Source organism: Anomalospiza imberbis, chromosome 21, assembly GCF_031753505.1.
Source record: "Anomalospiza imberbis isolate Cuckoo-Finch-1a 21T00152 chromosome 21, ASM3175350v1, whole genome shotgun sequence".
Taxonomy (NCBI): Eukaryota; Metazoa; Chordata; class Aves; order Passeriformes; family Viduidae; genus Anomalospiza; species Anomalospiza imberbis.
In genome coordinates this window covers 8,183,196-8,206,593 of record NC_089701.1, presented here as the reverse complement: position 1 = coordinate 8,206,593, position 23,398 = coordinate 8,183,196, and the positions used below count along the sequence as shown (strand labels likewise).

At 44.2% G+C, this 23,398-nt stretch overlaps 1 long non-coding RNA gene across 1 annotated transcript; it reads left to right on the top strand.

Moving 5' to 3' along the window:
• The first annotated feature begins 16,638 nt into the window (after positions 1-16,638).
• LOC137486414 (uncharacterized) lies at positions 16,639-17,394 on the top strand. Its single transcript, XR_011005720.1, has 2 exons — positions 16,639-16,985; positions 17,095-17,394. It is a non-coding gene; the product is annotated as an uncharacterized lncRNA (long non-coding RNA).
• The last annotated feature ends 6,004 nt before the right edge of the window (positions 17,395-23,398 follow it).

Below are 23,398 nucleotides of genomic sequence, written 5' to 3'. Positions count from 1 at the left end.
TTTGCTCCAGTTGTTTATTGCTCAAGTCAAGCAAATATTAGTCTAAACTACAAATATTTATGTATTGCTCTTTATTTGCATGCAGATGTGCGTGTACAAGTGGTTTTTACAATTGGTTTTACCTACAGCTTCCAGCACTCTTGAGACACAGACCAAGTTTGGACTGGAAGGATTTCCGTGATGGTTTCTTCTAGTTTTGCTTTTTCTGTTCCCTGTCTTTATTTCTGCCATTTTAGGGTGGAGAAAGAAGGAAGAGATGCATTGGTATGAAAAGAAAATGGGAGAAAATAGAAGGACTCTATGACCAAACTAGGAAATACCTAGAAGCAAAAACTCCAATTCAACCAATTCCTCTGTGTGTCCAATGTCTCAATGTGTTCCTTTTGGAAACAAAAAGCAGTTCTGATTTTCAGGAAATTTGATGTTGGTGTGTTGAAACCATGAATTAAAAAAAAAAAAAAAATCTGAAAAGTGGAACTCTTTTTTGCCAGAAAGATCCTCTTCTGAAAAGTTCCTGAATGGTGAGGGATTCACCTGCTGCTTCCCCAGAATCACTGGGTGCAGCAGTGATTCTGTCAGTCTCAGGTAACTGAGTTGGTGGTTCAGGTCCTTGCTGCTCCTCACAGCCTCCACAAACCCAGTTACAGCTCTCGCCTTAATTTAAAAAGTGCCCTTTCTGCTTTCTCCAGAAGTCCCCTCAGTGTGCACACGCAGCCTGAGGGATATTTCATTTTCCCCCTCTCCCAGCGAAGATTGCATAAGGATTGCTAGCACGTGGCTGCAGTGCATGGTGTGCGGCAGCCAAATAATCCTGGATTTAAGAGTCCCTCAGCTCTCATTCACACGCCAGACCGTAACCGCTCTGATTTTCCCCTTTCAGCAGCTGCAATACCCAGGCACAATGGGGTGACTTAAGGTTAAGGATGTCGTTTCAGCTTTAACTTGGAATGTCCTAGCTTTGATGGCTCCCAGCCAAATCCTTAACATTATTTTAATGTCGTTTTTCTTCTTCGTTTTATGTTTGCATACATTTAAAAACAGAGCAGGGGTTACTTATGTCACAGCTGTGCATACTTTCTAAGGCCAATGGATAAATACAGGCTTTATACTCCAAGAGGAAATTTTTTTGCAGGACCCAAAATGCAAGTTGGTGGAGAGAGTCTGGTTGGTGGATGAGATTGGCAGCTGGTGCAGTGAGCTGTGTCTGCCTTGATTTTGAAGGAATTGAGCTGATTTATCTCTGCCGAGGATCTGGCCCCATGCTCTTCTCTGAGCTCAGAACTTTTTTCTGGCTATTTGACATATATTTGTGTTTGTATAGAATTATCTATCTCTTCCCACCCATTTCCCTCTTCCTGTCTTTTTAAATTTAGGGTTTAATTTTGCACAGACTGTATCTATTTGTCTGATTTTTCTTTCTCAAAGAAAAAACACGCATTTATTTTTAAGCCACACAAGTGCTGCGTGTTCTGCATTGGTACCCAGGTGGCTGGGTTGAAATCTCAGCTGAGTGAAGTTTTCCAGTTTGTTTACTGGAGTCTTCCCCAGCAACTTGTCTAATTTGTCCTTTTCTGATCAGGATTGATGATGTGCTAAAAGGTGTTTTAGTCTATTTTTCTGGTATGGAAGCACTGAGCCAATACTATCTATAGTATGAAGTGTAAAAGCACAAAAATGCTTTAGGAGAACCTTTGAAACCAATTCCTTAGCCAAATACCAGAGAAAAGAATTGGTTTATTTTCTTTGGGTTTGTTGGTTCGAGTTTTTTTCTGTTTTCTTTGTCACAGATGGGAGATTTTTAGGATTAATGTCTATTTTTCCCCTTAGTTTTCTTGTTTTTATCCTGGATAAAAGTTTCGGCTCTTTGTTTTCCTTACAACCAGAATGCCTTGAAAATCTGGAAGCCATTTTTTCTACCTAAACAGCTTGGGATTTTAGCTTAGGAAGGTCACGAAAACCCAACAACTACAACTTGAATTAAATGCATGAAATTGCAATGGCAAAAATAAATGATAGTGATAGTAGTTGAGATTTAGTACATTGTGTACCTGGACCAAAACTCAGAGACATCAGTGGAAGGTTTTCCACTGACCTTAATAAGCTTCAGGTCAAGCCTTAGCCTTGTAAGACGAAGCTTAATTCTTTGGCATCCCTCTCCACAGCATGCAGCCATCTCCTAAGCTTAGGGGCTCAGCCCCAGCACATTTTCTCCCTGTTTGGGGGCTCTCTCTGGTTCCCTGCAGGCCCCTTTGGAGCAGCAGAAGAGTTTAAAGGCGATGCTCATTAACAGCTGCTCCGCGCAGTTCCAGCCTGGAGCTCCCGTGGTTCCTCCTCTCCAGGGCCGCAGGGAGATGAAACATTCATGGCTCCGTAGCCCAGCTCGCTGCAGAGATGGAGGATTTTCTGTAGTCACGCCATCCCTGCCGTGCACAGACTGTTCAGGTGAGCACTAATGCTCAGCCCCAAGGCATAATTGCAGCGTTTATGGTCAATGTAATTCTGGTTTGCCTCTCCCGGCAGATGGATTTCCAACGCGTTCTCCTCTGTGTCGGTGTTAGTGCAGAGGTTGCTGCGTTCCTGGGGGAAAAGGAAATGTTGCATACTCAGTTCTTTAGAAATCTGTATTATTAAAAATACATATTCTCTGTTTCTGAAAGTATGAAAGGGAGGAAGAGAGCACAAAGCAGCAAGAGGGGGAGAAGTTCCGTTCTGAGCACCAGGAGGGTTTATTCCTTTTGGATGTTCTGTGCACAAAGAATTCTCCCTGAGCCAGGAGTGTAGAGCTGAGGGAAGTTCAGCCCTGTCTGTGAGCTGCCAGCCTCTTTCTGGGGGCTGCTAATCCCAATCCCTGCATTTTCTGAGAGTCTGTGCATGAAGCAAAGCTTCGGGGGGCAGTTTCCTGCTTTGTTGGAAAGAGCCAGACAGACTTTCTGTATCCTGTCAGGCTGTTTCCCTTTGCTCCTTGGGGTTTTTCCCTCTCTGGTGCCTGAACTGCATCTTGCTCACACGTCAGCGGTGGCCCAGGGACTGAAGTGTCCCCAGGGTCAGGGCAGTGATGGCCAGGCAGCCTTGCCTGGGCTGGTTAAACAAAGGCTGGTTTCACAGCAGTACAGGGTGTTGTGAATTAAAATATTCCTGTTTCCCTCATGAGCTGTGCCCTGATTTCCCCAGCAACTGCCCTGTGGAAGGGCCGGGAGCTGTGAGGCTGGGCGTGCTGGTTATCCAGAGATGTGCAAGAGCTCTTGGCTCCTGCCACCCTGTTCCTCCTGTGCCTGGGGGCTTTGTGACAGCAGTTCTGACAGCAGCTTTTTCTTCCCATACTTTAGTAAAATGCACCAAAACTTAGATTTCTAGTGCTGAGCTGTGTGCTGAGAGCAGCACAGTTTGTTTGTGATCTCAATCTCTGCTCTGGGGGATCTTACTCTGAGGCTCCTGGCCATTCTTGCAGAAAGCCTGGAACATTATTACTTTTTAATGTATGCTTTGGTCATCTATGGGGCTCCTGCCCACCACCTAGTGACTTCAGGGTGGGGGCCACCAAGGTGATCAGAGGGATGGAGCACTCTATGCTATGAGGAAAGGCTGGGAGAATTTGGACTGTTCAGCTTAGAGAAGAGAGGGCTTTGGAGTGATCTAATTGTGGCCTTCCAGTGCCTGATGGGAGTCTGCAGGAAAGGCAGAGAGAAAAACTATTTGCAAGGACCTGAAGTGACAGGACAAGGAGGAATGGCTTCATGGTGCCAGAGGGGATCTTCAGATTGCATATCAGGAAGAAATCCTTCTCTGTGAGGGTGGGGAGGCCCTGGCACAGGGTGCCCAGAGAGACTGTGGCTGCCCCTGGAACCCTGGAAGTGTCCAAGGCCAGGTTGGACAGGGCTTGGAGCAGCCTGGGGCAGTGGGAGGTGAGGTTGGGACTTAAGGTGAGGTTGATCTTTAAGAACCCTTCCAGCCCAGGCCATTCTATGGTTGTCTCATGCAAAGCCACAACTTTCAGTGTCTTGACCCACCAGACCACTCCAGAGGTGGATGAGAGCTGGATATAGAGCCTTTTCCATACATATGTGCATATTCACACCTTTTCTTAGAGACTTGCTTTTCTCACTTCTGCAGATACTTCAGCATCTCCCAGTAGTGGTCACAGGTTGGGTGTGGATCTTCTGTCACACTTGCCACAAAACCCAAGGAGTAGTCAAAGCAGTTAAAAGCGAAACAGTCCCAAATGAGCAGAGTTAAACCTTTACCAAGCTTTGCACTTTGATTTCAAGGAGTGGAAGCTGCAATTCTTCCCAATTAAAGCATTTAACATTGTTAACAATTTTCCACAAAATAAAATACTTGTGTTTGGAAAAGCATTTAGAATCACAGAATTATTAAGCTTGGAAAAGATATTTAAGATATTTAAATCCAACCCAGCACCACCAGCCATAATAAAACTGTTCATTCTGAGAAATCATTTCAGCCATCTCTGGTATGATACAAACCTCACCCTGCAATAACCTGAGTGTCTTGGTTGGAAAAGACAGGTGTCTGCTAAGGAAGGCAGGAACCTCCCCTGAAATGGAAAATGTAAACCCCCTCCCTCTGAATTATTATAATTTTGAAATTAAGGGGCTCTCAGGCAAAGATATGGGAATAAGAATAACAGTTCTTTATTAGGAAAAATAAAAATTAAAATGCAATAGTACAAAAAACCCAAACCACTGCCAGAGTCAGAGCAGGCCCTGGCAGCCTGTGGGTCAGGGTGGTGGCAGCAGTCCCATCCCATGGTGGCTCAGCCCTCCTGCAGTGCCAGCTGTGCTTCTGCTGGAGCAGGGATCCTGCACAAGGGTGGAGTTTTCCTCTGAAGCTCCAGGGCTGGTGTGGATGGGCCTGGGCTTCCTCTGGGAATGCAGTGGAGAAGAAAGCTGCTCCTCTGGGAATGCAGTGGGGAAGAAAGCTGCTCCTCTGGGAATGCAGTGGGCAAAGGCTGCTGTGGTGTTCCAAGGTCAGATTGTATCCAGGTAGGAATGCTTGGCTCCTCCCCTGGGCAGAGCCTCTCCCCATGGATGATGGAATTTTCTGAGCCATGCAGGGACACTCAGTGGCCATGAACAGAAGAGATCTCCTGGAGGGAGGTTGGGTTGAGGGAGAGATAAAAAAAAGTGCCCAATGCACAGAGGATAACTGCCCCACCTCTAACAGATGTGACTCCTGGCCACATCTTGCATTTGCAACCTAAGACACTGAGTTTATTCTTATTATCTCTTCTCTGAGACTACTGCATGTTTGTTGAAAAAGAAACAGCAATTAATTATAGAGTGCAGACAACCAGGACAGAATCTTTGTACAGCCCTGCAGCAGGGAGCGGTTTGAATCCTGAAACATTGGTGTAGTGTTAGTTTTTACCTGTTTTAGAGCCTTGCTGTTGGTCCTGTATGGGTAAAACCACTGGTGATGTGAGAATCAAATGGAAAAGCCATTGGTGATGTGCAAATATTACTTGTGAATAGTGGGATTTGGGATCAAAATTTGCTTTGTTGCATCCTAGTTTAGGAGGTGACTTTAGCTGTTATGACTAACTGAGATTTTCCATGGCACATGGTTTGTGGGGGTGGAAAAATATTTTACAGACATTGGAATTACTGCTTCACTTAGGCAAAAGAAATTAATCCTAATTTACTGAATTCCACAGCAATTCTCTTTCTGCAACAGCCACATTTGTGATGAACACAATTTGAGCTGTTAGTAGAAATTGAAACTCTGTCCAAAAGCTTGAGGCCATAACTGTGAAGGAGAAACTAAAACCATGAATTACTTGGCTTAAACTAATACCCTTTAGCAGGGAATGGGAATGGAATTGCATTTTCTGTGGGATAGGCAAGTTTCACTCAGGTAGCTCCTGGTGCAAAAATGTTTGAGGTAGGAATAATCAGGATTCAGGAATAAATCCTGTCCTTAAGTGAACTAAAAAGCACTAAAATCAATCTCCAGTGTCATCTTTAACTTGAGGAAGCAGGACCAAGGAGACGCTGCAGATACTTCAAACATGGCAATTCCAAATGTAAATTGTTTTAGTTGTAGTTCTTTGAGGCTGTTGAACTGTATCATGAATTAAATCAAAATCTGAACAAATGCTGGGAAGGAATAATATGAATACTTCTAAACATGAAGAAGTATTATTATTCACTTCAGTAGGAGCACACAAATAGTATAATTACTGTGGCAATACATTTTTTTTTCCTTAAATCATTTCTTGTGGTGGTGAAAAGTGCCAATCATTTGCTAAACTAGTCAAGCCTTTTCACAGAATCTGTTCAGATTTATGGCTATGGAGGGAAAATTTGACTTGATGATTGAATAAATAGCACCAGCAAACTTGCTGTCATTATAGTCCTCATCAAAACCTCAATATTTTCCAGGAAGGGAGGCAGATGGACTCACCCAGAGCTCCATCCCTTTGCATCACAGTTTAAAATGTATCAGAGTCAGAAGTTCAGTGGACAGAGAAATAACTCAACTTCTTTTTTTGACCAACAATAAAGTCATTCAGCTGAAGTGGAGACAAGTCATATCTGGTATCATATTTTTATATCCTTTTTGCTTATTATAATTTATTTTTTTCAGATTGGTATTGCACAGAGAAATGTGCTGCATTCTTCCGAAATTAAATTTGAATCTGTATCAAGGCAATTTAATCCCACTCAGAGTTGGTGGATAAAGGAGAAAGCATAACCTTCAGTAATTCCCTTGCTCATTGTTGGCTTTTTCTCATGCAACAATTTAAACCAAAATCACTTTCTCTAATGAGAGACTATAAATTACTTCTTTAATGAGACACATGAAGTTTGAAGAGTTGAATTCCCACGTTTCTCTTATCTGTAAGCCTGGGCACCTCCAGGGATGGGAAAAGAGCCATCGTGCTGGATTTCTGTGTTATAATATCGCTCAGTACTGAGATGATTATTACAATATCATTGAGTCCCAGATGGGAATCTGGCCTTTGGCATGCTGAGTATTGTTTTCATCTAATGTTGAGAGTCTTAAAATGCTTAGAATTGAAACAAAAATTGGGAGGGGAACTTGGAACTGCCCAAAACCAGAGAGCAATGTGGTGACATAGTTTCTCACAGTTCCTCCTACGCTGTTCCTACAAGTGCACTGCTTTGTGTTTCAGTAACTTATTTTTTGTATAGATATTGACATCTGCATTCTCTCTTGGAAAAAAAAAAATCTGGAAAGGATTACTTACTTATTTCCTTACATAACTTGCAGGTTGTAATGTGGTATAGAGAGGCAAGGATCAAACCTCCAAAAGTCACAGAATCTCACACCATGGTTTGGGTGAGAAGGGACCTTAAATCTCATCTCATTCCAAGGCTCTGCCATGGCAGGGACACCTTCCACCATCCCAGGGTGCTCCAAACCCCATCCAACCTGGCCTCGGGCACTGCCAGGGATCCAGGAGCAGCCAAAGCTGCTCTGGGCACCCTGTGCCAGGGCCTGCCCACCCTCCCAGGGAACAATTCCTTCCCAATATCCCATCCATCCCTGCTCTCTGTGAAGCCATTCTTTGTCCTGTCACTCCAGGTCCTTTTAAACAGCCTCTCTCCATTTTTCTTTAGGCTCCCTTCATGTTCTGGAAGGCCACAATGAGGTCACCCCAAACCCACCTTTTTTCCAGGCAGTTTTTTCCTAGAGTGCTCTTTGTGAAGCCAGTCCCGTGGGTGTCCCATAGCACAGACTGTCAGAGCTCTACTGATGGGATCCTTTCTCCTGATCCTTTCAGGAACAGACCCTGGGGCAGCAGGAATCCTGTTCTGGTTGACAAACTGGTGGATCCTTGAAGAGAGGCCTTAGAGCCCTTGTGGTGAAAGAGGCCACAGAAGAATATACAAGAATGTACATAAGAATATATAAGAATGTGTAAGAAAACAGTATTTATGCACAATTAAAGATTTATATGTGTATTTGTATGTGAAATATGCAGCACTAATATATTGATCCTGCAGATGCTGTGCTGGCTTAGCCCAATGTATTCTTTGCTGTTACTCCTCACTCCTAAATGCAATCAAGGATTGGGCTGTGATGGCCCAGCTATTCTTCTTTCATAAGAAAAGACAGTTTGTTCCATTTATCCTCCTTAAACTGTCAAGTCCCTGCTCTGATAGCAACACAATTTAAGGTATAAGCATATTTATAAGCCAGCGTGTGTTCTAACACACCATTTCTGTTTGGAGTCACATTTAATACCAGTCCTTTGCCTCTGCCAAGCCCAGCCCAAGGCAGAGCTGTCTCAGCAGACGTTCTGTATTTGTGTTCTTTTCAGAAGATGTGTTCTTTGCAAGGTGGGCTCCCATTTATTATGTATTTATGCAGCTCTTAGCATCGTGAAAATCCTGATCAGATTGATTTCTAGGACTGGGGTGAAAGAAATGTTGTGCAACAACAATCATTGTCCCTTGTTGCCTTTCAGACACTTCAAATTTTAAGCAGACTGCATTCTTAAAAGAGGGCTAATTAAATAGAGTTGTTCTGCACAGAGAAACAGTGTTTCTCAAATGCCTTCAAAACTGTAAAACAAGCTGTGAGTAGCCAACAAAAAGTATGTTAACAATGGCCAAATCAAACAGTGATTCAGAATTTGAATTAAAGGTCATAAAAACCCTGTATGCATTAATCACAGAGCTCTGGTATGAATATTAATAGCAGCTGAGAGCTGTTAAATAGCTGGTTTAGCTTAATTTTAAGCAGTAATTAAATATTTATTAGAACTTAACTCTATAAATACTTTATAGATAAAAAGCCATAATAAGGGCAAAGCTGGATCAAAGTGTGGGCTATTAGTGCCACTTCCTTTGAGTTAGATGTATCATCAGGAGGACTCAGACTGGTGTGAAAATGTCATTTAGGAAATCATATTTGGAATATCTCAACCTTATATCTTGCAGGAAGGTCCTTTCAATGCCAGACTTTCAGATATTTGTGAAAAATTTGGAACTTTCAAGCTACTCCTGCTTCAGTTATCTAAATTATTTCTGCACTAAGGTTATATCAGGACATTTCTGTCTGCCTTAACCCAGCTCTCAAGCAATTCTTTGTGGCCGAGATCTGGTGGAAGAGATAAATGACATCTGCTCAGAATGGATGGTTTAATGGCTAATTTACTTCTCACCTTTAATGCTAGAAAAAATCCAAACAAAATGCCAAAAAATGTGAGTCAAACATTGCCCAGTGTTGTTTAGGTTTATGAGTCTCCCGAAAACAGAATTCCAACTGGCTTTGCCAGCAGTGAATGTTTTTCAATCTGTAGAAACACAGGCCTTAAACTTTTCTACAGGAACACTTATAGTCAAGTATAGATCATCACCTCTTTTTATTTCTGCTGTTCATTGTTACAGCAAACACTTTTGCTTGATTTTGATATTATGGTTTTATGTTGATATATCAAAAAGAGGGATGATAGCAAGTTAGATCAATTTGGGTAATAGATGGGAATGACCCAGGAAGTTAGAGAAAAGTAACCAGTGGAAGTTTTTTTTTAAGTGTCTGATGAAAAATACTGCAGAGGGCTCTGAGAGCCCTGCAGCCTTTCTCACTGCACCTCTGAATTCAGGCAGCCAAGGCCCTGTTCTGGAAGTTGCACTCCTTTAGGATAATGATCAGATTAAAATACCTGATATTCTCTGTTCCCCTGAATTCCTGTATCAGTTACTAGCTTGTTGTAGTGTTCTTTTAGCAGTGTTTCCTGATGAGCTGGGAGAATGCAAAGGGTGCAAGTGATTCTTGGTCGACTTCGTTGGCCTGAATTCACGTTTGCTGGATACGATGTAGAGGTCAGAACTCTGTTTCATTTCAGGAACTGCTCAATAACAGTGTCAGTGATTTACTGCTGTGAAAAGATGATTTAGTGCTTCAGATAAATACACCTTGTCCTTAAAATGCATTGGATGCCTCATTCTGGACACTGTGTGATTCCAGGGCTCAAAGGCTTGCTTTAGGAAGCAAGTGATTTGGAACATGAGGGATTACGTACCCAAAAGTCTGTATGTATCTTGAAAATCTCAGCTCAAACATCTGCTGGCATATGGCTGGAGCCAGGAGAAAATGTGTTTTGTTTTGCCTAGCTTGCACATGAGCCTGAACCACGGCCAGTGCAGGACTGGGACAGGAGATGTTTGCAGCATGAGCTACGGATGGGATGAGGGGAGCATGAGTTACTGAGCAGCAAAACTATTTTCCTTCGTGGTTGGATGCTCCATCAATAGATCTGGTAGTAGGAGTTACCTTGGAAATCTGTAAAATCAAAATTTGGCCTCTAGGTTGCTGAGAGGTCTTTCCAAATGTCAAAGATTTAGTCCAGGATACCTGATGAGTTCCAGAAGGTACAAACTGTGTTTGTGCCATGCTTCCATGGTGCAGTTTCCAGTGGAGATGATGGACTTCATCCATCGTGTCGTACCTGAGAAGCTGCTGCACGTGGCCTTTGTGGCAGCTACGTTTTGATGGAAAAATGCTAAACATGTTCCATGGGGGCCCTTGCAGAAAAAAATACAATGGAAATGTATTCTTTACATTAGATTTCTAGAGATCTCAGCTGACACTACAGCAGAGAAGTGGATCCTCAGGAGATGGAAATTAGTGAATGCCCATGTCTATCTGCCAAGAGTCCCTCTAGGATATCTTCCGTGGTAGTGCTCAAGGTGTAAGCAGGCAGGGACCTGTCTCTGGCTTCCTTGTCAAGCACTTGCTCCTTCATTTAAACCATCTTCTGAATCCAGAGGAGGTTTTCTTGGCTGGCCTAAGAGACAGTTACCTTTAAAATTGCTTACTGTTCTCCATTTGCCCCTTGTATGGTGTTGCTGTCCCCTGGGCTGTTGAGTCAGGCACAGAGTGGACTCTGTTGTGTGGAGACTGCAACATCCTCATGTCAGGAGACAGCCTGGCAATACCCTAGAGCAAGGCTGGTTGTCAGCCTCCCATGGCAGCAACAGGAGAAATCAGAATCACAGACTCATCCAGGCTGGAAAAGACCTCCAAGGTCGAGTCCAACCTTTGGCCAATCCCCACCTTTGCAATCAGACCATGGTACCACAGCACCAGGTCTGGCAGAGCTCAAGAAGTGTTTGCACAATGCCCTCAGGCACAGGGTGGGATTGCTGGGTGTGCCCTGTAGGGCCAGGAGCTGGGCTTTTATGATCCTTGTGGGTCTCTTCCAGATCAGGATATTCTGTGAAGGCACTCATTGCCATACCCAGCCGTTCCTTGGACACCTCCCAGGATGGGGAATCCAGCCCCTTCCAATCCCTGAGCACCCTTTCCATGGGGAAATCCCTGCTGGTGTCCAACCTGAGCCTCCCTTGAGGCCGTTCCCTCTCCTTCTGTCCCTGTTCCCTGGGAGCAGAGCCCGACCCCCCACCCCAAGCTGTCCCCTCCTGTCAGGAGTTGTGCAGAGCCACAAGGTCCCCCCTGAGCCTCCTTTTGTCCAGGCTGAGCCCCTTTCCCGCTCCCTCAGCCTCCCCTCACATGATTCTCTCTCCAGAGCATTATCCAGGGAAGTCCTGGTTGCTTGGAGTTCCCCAAGTTCTCCAGAGCTGCAGGTAAACCTGCAGAACATTCAGGCCCCTCAACCCCTTTGGAGAGGGTTTTATTGACAGTTTTGCACTCTTAAAATAACTTACTGCAAATAAAAGCCTGAAGAACTGAAAGGCCATGTGGGCTTGCAAAACTGAGCTTATGAAGAGCTCTCCCTCTGCCTAAAGAGGCAGGACTGGTTTGGAAAATTTTCAGTAAAAATATTAATATCTTCATGGACAGGAATAATCTGGATTTTTCTAAATTTCTTATGAGAAGGGCTCTGTTTTTTTTATAGATATTCTTTTATCCAACAACAAAGAATTCTAAATTATATAATAGCTGAAATTAAGCTAAATATAGAGAAAGAGACATGAAGTAAAAGTGATCTAAAGCAAAACAGGATATCTTTAAACTTTAAAAGGAGACCATTCCACTTTAGCCAAACTGCGTTTTCTCCCTTTCCTCATCAGCTTTTTTTTCCATAGAAACTTTCTGCAATTTCAGCTTTTTTGGGCATGGGGATGGGGGTATCTTCAAAATGCTGAAACTCTTTTCTGTCCAGGGCTAAACAAGAGAGAAATCACTTTGGCTTACAGAGATGACACAGGTAGGATGTATCTACTGCCCTAAATACTCCACAAAGTCTTGTGTACAGAATTGCAAAGAGAATTAACTTCCCTCTTGCCCTTGATGCTGGTTCATGGACTGCATTTCCAGCACTGCAGTTTTATTTGCATTTTAGCTTGATGAAGTAGCATTACAATTAGTTCTTCAGCTTTCCTGTGCAAGTTCTTTCATTCTGAGGTCAGAAATCCTTCACTCTGCTTCAAAGTTTCTGAGTAAAGGGGAGGCAGCAAAGCAGGGAGCTCGTTAGCAAGGCTGGTCTATGCTTTGGACTGATTTTGTTTTCTCTAATGGCTTGATCATAACAGTTGCACTCTAAATTTTGTACAGGGTTGTGCACATTTCAGGCAATGTAAATATATACATTGGCATGCTTATTAGCTCTGCTGTTTAAATTAGGGATATTTGATAGTGTATAATAAAACCAAGTGGTCCTGTGTACCATTTGTCATGCTGAGCTTGGACTCATCTCTTTATACTCCCACTCCACCCTTTCCAGCTTCATTATATTCCAAATGCTCCTCCTCGCTTGGAGCAAAATCAATCCTCGTTTTGCATTGGGTGGAAGAGGAGAAATGTGTGCTGGGATTTTTCTCAGTGCACAGAGCTGCGTGCAGACTTAATTCTTGGTTAAAGGATAAGTGTGGGGCTTCCCTGGGGAGGGGGAGCATTGTAAGACAGCTGAGGTCATGGTCACAGCCTCAGCCCCCATGTATTAAACTGCAGAAAGAAGGAGAAATATGAGAGGGCCCTTTGCACTTATCAGGAGAGAATACTACTGTGAATGCTTCTTCCCTGACCCTCCAAAGCTACAGGCAAAATAGTAAATCCCTGTAGCTCTGAGAAGTGATTTTTAAATCTTATTTAATCATCCCTTCATTTCAAAACCCCAGTTTCTCCCCATTGGCCCAATCTGTATTTCCCTTGCTGAGGGCTGGCCTATGTCACCAGCCAATGCATCAGGTCTGTGTTGGAATGATTGTACTGGATGTATTTTTCTGAGGATGAAGGTCTCTTGGTGGGATTTAAGGGATGGGATTTTACTCCACCACTCACCTGAGTGGCACTGGAACAGGCTGCTCAGGGCAACAGAAGAGTTGCTGTCCCAGGAAGGGTCCAAAAGCTGTGTGGATGTGGCCCCTGGGGACACGATTTAGTGATGATTACAACAGTACTTGGTTCACCATTGGACTTGGTGGTCTTGGAGGTCTTTTCCAACCTAAATAATCCTATCATTTATATCCACAGGACCTCAAAGAGGTTAAAATTGTGGCTTTCTAATTCCCCTGGGAGCCAGGTGTTGATTTACCTGTACAGCTTCCTAAGGGGAGGTGCCAGTGGTGAAGCAGAGATAGGAGAAGCTCAGGATAAATGTCAGAGGGCTTTGGTACCCAGATGTCCTCTCTGGCAGTTGCCCAGGAGCAAAGATGCCCCAGAGACCATGTCCCTGCCACTGTACTCCCAGTGTGGGGAGCCTATTGGGGTGTTTGTCCTCAGGGGTGTCCTTGGCCCTCTCCCCTTTTCTCCCCCAAAGACCAATGGCTCAGGCAAACCCTCAGAGTTTTTCCCTGAAGCTCTTGAAATTATCCAGCATTGCCAAAAGAAAGGATTTGCTGACAGTCAGAATCCTATTGGCAAACCTAGGTGGATTTATGATCTTGGGTGGAAACCAATTTGAACTATAATTTTACATGAATCTGATCCCTCTCCTGAGCCAGGCAAAACTTCATGATTCTGGCTGATTTTTCACACTCAGCTTTTGAGCACTTCTGTTCTCATTTGAGCTAAGGATGAAACTCTGGGCCCGCAATCTTGAACAACCCAAAACTTCCAGCAAATGGATACAGCTTTGTTCGCTGTTTCCTGATGTCTCCAGCTGTAGGTTGGATGCTGCCTTGAAGTCTTGGTTGCCTTTTCCCTCCAGGAGCCCACATGTGCTCCACAATATAAATTGTCAGATGTGTTTAAAGCATATGCCACCATCTTATGTAATTATGACAATTGTTGTAATTATTAAAATCTTTGCAATGTTAACTCCTCTATTCCTCATAGCTCCTTCCACCATTTGAGGTTTGTGGGCCCAGTGTCTGGTTCTTTGAGGGTGTCAGAGGCTGGACCAGGCCTTGTTCAGTAGGACAAGAGGAATGCTCAGGAAGTTCCACCTGAACAAGAGGCAGAACTTCTTCTCTGTGCAGTGCCCGAGACCTGAACAGGCTGCCCAGACAGGGTGTGGAGTCTGCCTCACTGGAGATATTCCAGAACAGTCTGGATGCAATCCTGTGCCCTGTGCTCTGGGATGACCCTGCCTGAGTGGGAAGGTTGCACCAGATGACCCATTATGATCCCTTCCAGACTGACCCATCCTGGGATTCTGCTGCTCAGTGTGACCATGGAAAATTACTTGAGGCTTGCCCACATGCAGGCAGAAGAGTTAAGTGGGTGCAGTGAAGTTGCCTGCAGATTTTCTACATGCTTCAGCCACTGTTTGTAAACAGGAATACACATAATAGGTTGAGAAATCAGCTCCAAAACAACAGGCATTGTTTGTGTGCTGAGTAACTCTAGTGATCTGTTAGGATCTGGAAAAAAAACATATTGTGTCCAGATGAATGTAAAACAGAGTCTCCCCTGCCAAAAACTCCAGCTGATACCTTGGGAAGTTCTGTAAAGCTTAGTTAACTTTTTTCTCTATGTTTGATTTGACTTCTGAGATTTGATGTTGATTTGATGTTGATTTTTTGTTTTTTTTTTTTTTTTTTTTTTTTTTCCTTCCCCTAATTTCAGGAAACGAATGAGACATATTATAGAAATAGTGGAATATCAAGTGAATGCTGACTGGGTGCACTTCTCAGTGTCATGTCCAGGCTTGTGTTCACACTGCTCAGGACTAAGCCCTGCGAGCTGCACTAGTTGGAGTTTTGTTGGGCAAAGGTTGTGTTAGGCTTGATGTGTGCTGTGAAAGTGGGGCTGTGACCATCAGAGTGGGTTTCTACCACCCTGTCGGTGATGAGGGTGCAGAAAGGCCATTATACAGCATGTCCCCTTAGCAGCAGGTGATACCTGTGGTCTGATTTGATAAGGTGTCAAGAATCAGAGATAAGCAGTGAACTCTGTTGGTATAATGGGAGCCCACTAGTAGCTCATGAGCTATCTCTGTGTCTATTTCTGCCACTGTCTATCTGGAAACTGATGGAAATTAGTCTCTAAATCACCTGGCAGAGTCCAGGAGATCTACAGATCACCTGTGGTAAAGACACGGGTTCATACAAACCGCTCAACTCTCATCTCTCTATTCCCTGTAATATGATGGAACATGTCAACATTTCTTCCCCATCCAAACCACCTGTGGGCACTGGGGCTTTGTCCCCACCTTGCTGAACACCACAGTTGTTTTCTGCCTGAGCTGCACCTACAGCAGCTCCTTCCTCAGCTGCCTTGGTGCCTTCAGAGCCACTCAAGGTCGGTGACCTTGCAAGGACAGCAGCAGCATTGTTTGTCATCTGGGGAAAGCACTTCAGTTGCTAAATGGATTTGAGTTGAGTTTGTTTTTTATCATCCTGAAATAACCACTGCTCAAACAATTGCAATTCTTCTGATGTCTTTCTGGGAAACATTTGGCTTGTTTGGCAGTGCAGTGTTGTGTAAATAAATATGTACCAAGCATCAAAGTCAAGGAGGGGAGGGTGAATTCTCAAATAATTATGTAAATAAATCCACGTAGCACACTCTGATATTGGCTGCCATGTGCATTTATATTAATCAGTATGGACATTACTGACAAGTGAATCTATCCTGCCTCATTCTCCTGAAGGTTTCAGAATTAATGCTTCATTTTGTTCCGTGTTTTGCTATAAGGGATGCAGCAGAACACCAGGGCTGGCTTATCTCAGCATCCCCTTCAGGTGTCTCTGGGAGGCTGAGACCAATCAAACTTTGCATAAATAAGTGCACTCGGCATGAGAGAGTTTACAAGGCTGATCCAGCACTTAAAAAAAAACCACATTGGGAAAAAGTAAATACGCTCATTTGCTGGACTGGCGTTTATTTGTCGATCTCATCTTGACCTCTTTGGGGAGGCTAAAGGACGTTCAGTGACTGTAAAGTGCAGAGACTTTTGTATATAGCCCCAGATGCACTTTTTCGATGCTTCATTGACAACAGCTGTAATTCAGCCAATTTGAGTGGCTCTCGATTTTTCTGTATCCAAATAACTCATATGTTTGTCTAGGATTTGGCATCTATGCCTAATCACAGAATAAGTGAGAAAAAGCAGTTGTTTTGCTGCTTCTGGATCCCTCTGAAAGATGAAACTATTGAAGGAGGTTGTAGGAAGGTGGTAAATCATTCAGTTTGGTGGTGCACAGGTCACCTGAATTGTGAAGTTGGATCCTCTTTCAGGGTTCCACCAAACCTGGGGCTAAGTACTGGCTATCCCTGTCCCTGAGGAAAAAGAGGGCTTGAGCAACCTGGCAGGAGGTGGAAATAAGGAATTAAATGTGAGGGTGCTCTTTTAGAAAGCAGGGAAATAATGAAAACAGCAGCTGAAGGTGGTCTTTCATTTGTGAAGTTTAAATTATATGGCAATCAACCCACTTGTTAAAGCCATAAGGGTCAGAGTGGGGAATAGGTGGTGGAGGAAGAAAGGGCTGTTGCCATCTCATTCAGAGACGTGGAAAGCAGGAGCTTTACTCATGTCTAGGACATAAAATCACAGTAAATGGGTGAGCTGAGCTGAATGCCTTACTGATTTTTAATTAGAGATGAGATGTTGCTGTCTTGGAGAGGAAAATTGCTGCAGCGCCAGTGAGGTGAATGCAGGGGTGGCAAATTAATGGGGCAGAGGGGCCACCTTGGGACCACAGGAGTCTTGTTAAAAGAAGCTGGAATTTGCCCATCTTTCCTTTTCTTTCTTTACAGCCTTGTGGCAGTTCCAGGTAACACAGGGGATTTCTGGTTCCACTACAGTCAGTGAGATTATTTGCATCTGAGGAGGGCAAGTGGAATAAGCCTTCAAAGAGTAGTGTGACTCCTCATGTTTCAGTTCTGGATTGATGCAGAATAGTTTGAGAAAGACCATGTGCTCTTTTTAATTCTTGATGTGTAAATATACAGATTCATTTCATTCCTACTCTTGGCCTTTTCCTTTTCTGTGGATCTGTGTATCCAGTGTACCCTAAATGTGGGCAAATTTCTTTTTAGTATCTGAATGGGGCTACAGGGAAACCAAAAAGTGGCTCCACATCAGGAACTGCAGTAAGAGGACAAGGAGTGATGGGTTCAAACTGAAAGAGGGGGAATTGAGGTTGGATATTGGGATGAAATCCTTCCCTGTGAGGGTGGGCAGGCCCTGGCACAGGGTGCCCAGAGAAGCTGTGGCTGCCCCTGGATCCCTGGAAGTGTCCAATGCCAGGCTGGACAGGGCCTGGAGCAGCCTGGGACAGTGGAAGTTGTCCCTGCCCATGGCAGGGGTGGAATGAGAGTAGCTTTAAGGTCCCTTCTCATCCAAACCATTCTGTGATTTAAATATGCACTGTGTGCATTGTTAAAATTCACTTCACCTCCAGTTGTTCAGATGCTCAGCAAGAGTAACTGGTAAATTGATTAATTACATCAATTACTTCAGTGGGTTTCCCCTCCCCACCCTCTGCTCTTGCACAGTTTGCTTCCAATATCAGTTCAGAATGACACTGCCTGAGTTAGGGGTGCGACTGATTCCTTCTCTGGGGAGTTTCTCCTCTGGCCAGAGCGCTGCAAGCTGCCAATTTGAAGCTGTTCTCTGTATGTGCCTAACAAATGGCTCTGGCAAACACTGCACTTTTACAATGTCATTTATTGGTGAGCTGAAGTGCACGGGTGCTCACAGTATCACCTCTTACTGCTCCTTACCACTGTTCTTTCACTCCTCCTTGCTGCATTTTGTTAAGCATGTATTTACACGTCAATAAAGGTTTATTGATTGCATGCCATTAATAGGGACAGTAAAGGCAAAACAGGTGTATTTAAATGGTGAAAAATCACAGCAAAACTTAGAACAGCTTTCAGCAGTGAAGGGTAACTGGAACAGACTGTAAGAATTGGGAAAAAATATTTCCTGAGAGGGTGAGCTAAGGGAAAAGTTAGATAAGGAAAACTGACAGAGCCTTAGGGAGCCTGAAAGCCCCAAGTTCAAGTTATCCCATTCAGAAACTATTGCAGGTGACCAGAGAGGTTTAATCATGAGCTCATCACTGACCTCAAATGAAAGAAAGAAATATGCAATAAGGAGAAACTAGGTCAGGCTCCCAAAATGAGAACAGAAGTGGAGCAGGGGCATAGACAGAATCAGAAAGGCCAAAGAACTAAATAAAGATACAGCATTTAAGAGCCATTGGCAGTAAGGAGATCCAGCTCTGTATCACTGTTACAGGAGGTAGTTTTGCTCTACAGTCAGGAAAAGGAGATAGCAACACATCAGCACTGCAGATAATTGTTTAATGTCTTCTCTTCATTTGAGGTTCAACACTAATTAGATGATTTCTGTAATTAGGACTAGTTATAAAGCAGTAAGGTCCCAACCTAGGTGTGAGAAAATGGGTTAGGGCCAACCTGGATGATTTAGGTGTTTTCAAATGGGTTGGAATTGTGAATTTAATTTTAGAATACTTAAAAAAAAAAAAAAGAAAGAAGAAAAAAAATAAAAGATATTTCAGTTCTGCAGGTTAACTTGCAAAGGAGAGAATCAGAAGCCTGTGAAAAGACCAGCACAGTGAGTGTTCCTAAAAAAGAAGAAAGAGGAGGAGTTGGGGAGCTAGAAAGCCACCAACTTAACATCAATTTCTGAAAAAGTACATGAACAACTACTCCAGCAACCTTTTTAAAATGCCAAAAATCTCATCAAAGCCATCCAACTTCCTTCTGCGAGGCAGCCCTTGGTTCTGTGGACGGAGGAGCAGCAGCAGATTTGTGTGTTGAGATTTCAGTGAGGGCTTTGGCAGCCTCTCAGTGACATCATAAGTTACAGAAACATTGTCTTAGTCTGCCTAAGATCTTAATTACTTTCAGGAGGGCTATTGTCTCTTTATTGATTAGAGTGGGGATCTAGGAGGCTTACCCTGGGCTTTGCCTCATGGACCTTCCTCTTAAAGGCTTCAGGAAGTGTATAAAGTGACAAGGGATAAATCTAGGCCAGTATTTAGTGCTGTCACTTAAAAGAAGTCCATGGAGTTCCCAGCAGAACCATGAGTGGAGATTTCCTCATTCTCCATGCTGTATACATTGTGCTGGTGCTCCCCAGGAGAGAGGAACCCCCTCTGTGGGTTTTCTGTGCTTGCCCTGCTGACAGGGGCACCTTGCTCGAGTAGATACTGAAGTGTGAAAGGAAATAATCTGTACCAGCTTCTCCCCAGGTGCCAACTGCTCCACAGGGTGCAAGGAGTAGGGAAGGAAGCCACTGTTGGATTAGGGATCTGGAATGACATCAAGGTGTGAGCTCCAATTTGTATAAATGCCCTGATTTGCACTCTTGCTGAATTTAGCCTTGTGCTGCCTCTTGTGCCCCAGCAACCCCGAGCAATAGCTTGGTTATTCAGTCTTAAAATCAGGCCTAATTGAAAACCAGGCCCAGTGGTCAAAGGACAAGAGTATTCCAAATGCCAAATATTTGTGAGAAGCCAGCTTGTCCCAGGGAGGGACAGCTGCTCCTAATTTTCCTGAGAGAATCATATTTTAAAGCTTAAAAATACAATAATTTTTGTACATAGCAGGGCAGCTACTCCCTACCCAGAAGGGTTTAGTATTTGTGTGCCTTGGCCTGCCAGCCGTGAGAGGGGAAGAATACTTGTCTGCTCAAGAGGCAACTCAGAGACATGCTGAATTATTTCAAAATATGCCTCTGAGGCCTTCAAAAGAAAAGTGCTGAATTGTACTCAGATTTTTAGATACTGGACCCTGCAACAGGTTAGCATTGTCCAACTGGGATTAAGCCAGGCCTTTCAGTCCAGAGGGACCCAGGGCCTCTCCTGGCATAACAGAACAAGGATTGGGGGTGTTTCACTCAGTCTGGGATTGAAAGAACCATTAATGAAGGCACAAACTCTTTAAAACTTAGGCTGTTTTCAGAGAAGATGGAAAGAGAGAGATGATTGCAGAGAGGACGTTTCAGAAAGGTCCAGCCTGGCTGATGGGACGGCCTGCACCCAGGAAGGGACGGAAGGACTGGAGCTGGAGCTTTCGGTAGCACACAGCTAAAAACTGTGTCCGTCGTTGTTGCTTTTACAGGTGGAACATCCTTGGGCAGCAGGGCAGGGGGATTGTGCCCCTGTGCCCTGTGCTCAGGTGAGACCCCACCTGCAGAGCTGCCCCTGCCCTGCCCCAGCACAGGGAGGAGCTGGAGCTGCTGGAGAGATCCAGAGGAGACACCAGGGGGATCAGAGGGATGGAGCAGCTCTGCTGGGAGGGAAGGCTGGCACAGCTGGGATTGTTCACCTGGAGAGGAGACCAAGGGTCTCATCTGTGGCCTTACAGTGCCTGAAGGAGCCAACAGGCAAGATGGAGAGAGACAATTGACAAGGGCCTGGAGTGCCAGGACAAGGGGGAATGGCTTCACACTGCCAGGGGTTAGATGGGATATTGGGAAAAATCCTTCCCTGTGAGGTGGGGAAGCCCTGGCACAGGGTGCCTAGAGAAGCTCTGGCTGCCCCTGGATCCCTGGAAGTGTCCCAGGCCAGGCTGGACAGGGTTTGGAGCAGCCTGGGACAGTGGAAGGTGTCTCTGCCAATGGCAGGGGATGGAATGAGATGGAAATAGATGACCCTTAAGGTCCCTTCCAATCTAGTCTATTCTGGGACCACATGATTCCATGCAATGGAATCAGCCATCCCAGGATTTTTGTTAGAAACTGCTTTTCCACGTGCTGCTATGAATTTGGGTCACTGAAACCCACACAGAGCAAACACCAACTTCGATAAAACGCAGCCATTCTGAGATGACTTCTGCCCCCCTCCATCAGGTGTTTCTCTTTGCAGATGTGGTACTGGAATCTGTGGTCAAAGTGACCTAGAATTTTGTTTTAAACGTTGGTGTCCTCTCCGTGTTCTCGTTGTTTATAGCCACAAGGTGGCATTGCAGATTAAAGGGAAAACAGCTCTTATTGTTCAGGGACACGGGAGGGAGGTGGGAGACTTGGGAAAAAATCATGCAGCCAGGTTGAAATTCCTTCTAGGTCTTGGAGAGATGCAAGGAAGAGTTCTGCTCTCAACTCCCAGGCCTGCAGTTTTGATGGCAGCGAGTGGGATGTTTGCTGAGTTATGGTCATGAGGTGTTTCTCCTGATTCTGCATCTGCAAATGGGAGCTGTTCAGAGCTATTTCTCCCCTGCCTTGTGAGCTGATGCAGCTTCAGAGCTGTGAGAAGGGTGATGGTGGCACCTCGCAGCCTCTTTTGTTTCAGTTTGCATGTTTAAATCCAGAAGAAAACTCATTTCTTTCTTCCCCGTCCTACTGCTTCCCCCTCCTCCAGTCACATTTCCCTTGGTTTTGATGCATGCACAATTTTGGCTAAAACTGGGCTTCTCTGAAAGGATTGACCCACTCTAGAGAGTAAAGTTAAACCCTCTAACAAAGGTTTGGATCTCAACGAAGCTTTAAGGGCTATTTATTTGTTTTCTTACAGAGAGGAAGGTGAACTGAGCTTGCTGTTGCTGGACCTTCTCTGTACTTTCCAGGTTTTTCTGTGATCCAGGGCTCAGCCTTTTATGTTCAGGGCAAGAAGACTCAGAGCAGGATATTTAAAGATTTTTGCTTCTCTGAGTCAGGATGAAATAATAAGGCATTTAGGAGATCTGAGTGAATCCTTCGGAAACCTGTTCTGCCCCCAAAAAACGATACCGAGTTTCTCACTCTGGAAATACTGATACTTACAATGAGAATGGGCTTCACTCTTTTATTTCCTTGTCTCTTTTTATTACAAATTCCCATCCCAGGAATTTTCCTCAGTCTCCTCTATGTTGCTGTAATATAAATGCTGAATTTCTGATAGATCCTTTCCGGTCCCAACTCTTCTTATCAGTGCTTGTTGCCTTTGTCTGTATATACTTTCCATGTAAACCAGGAAAAGGAGCTCTGCTGAAAGATGGATCTTCCCAGCAGTGGAAAAAAGTGCTAAATGGAGTGGGGGAGCACCCAGCCAGCAAAGGAAAATCTTACCTGTTTTGGAAAGACAGTGAAAATAATTTTATTTTTACCTCTGCTATGGAGAAGGAGCAAAAGGCAGAGGAAATAAAAAAAAAAAAGCTTGCTCAAGACCCACTAGAAGTGTTTGTTAGGAATTTTGCAGATAGATGGAAGATAATTGACAGTGTTTTACCAGGCAAGAGAAATACCCAGTTCTAACTTTTTTCTAAGAAGGAGGAAAGCAGCAAAAATTTTTCATCAACATTAACATGCACATGACAGCAGAGAAAAACACCATGAAGTTTTGCTTGGACAGTTTTCACCTGGTTGAGAAAGCCAGGGCACATAAATACGTATAGATTCAGACATACACACGCACACACGTGTGTGCATAGGACTTTCTGGATATATTTGACACATCTGATTCCATTTTTGACCATTTTTTTTTCAGAACCCTTTCTGAAAAATATTCCTGGTGTCTTAAACCATGTTTGCTTTGCCAAATTGTCCATAGTTTTATCCCAGTTTTCCCTGCCTGTCTGCCTCGAGGGTACTGCACAGGGTGGGAAGGCTCTTGCACACTCCAGCTGTCCCCAGGCTGGGAAACTGCTCCCAAAGACTGTGGTGAGGTGGCCACCAAAAGTGTGCAAAAATGTTGTTGGTTTAGATGGCGTGGGAAATGCTCTTCTTGACCAGTTTCTTGCTCTGTGAAGAGCAACTTCTGCCCAGAACGTTCCTGTGCCTCCTTTCTCGACAGGGGTGATGCTGCTCGGCTGTTCAGGCAGGACAGTTTATTCCTGCCTGAGCAGACACTGTCTCCCACTCTGTGGAAAGCATGGCCAGACTTGGACTGGGAGGCCTGATGGAATATAAACATTTGATGTTTATTAAATATTGTGAATATTCTGCCCCGACGTGTAAATAAGTAGTTGGCATTTCGATTTCTAGGATGATGGACTACGACAGAAATGCGTAAGGCTAATGAGAGAACATCCAATTCTTTTAGGATAATTTCAAAAGGTGTATATGCTCCTTCTGGATGCTGAGGACTTCTGGGTGGAAGCCAACTCCTAA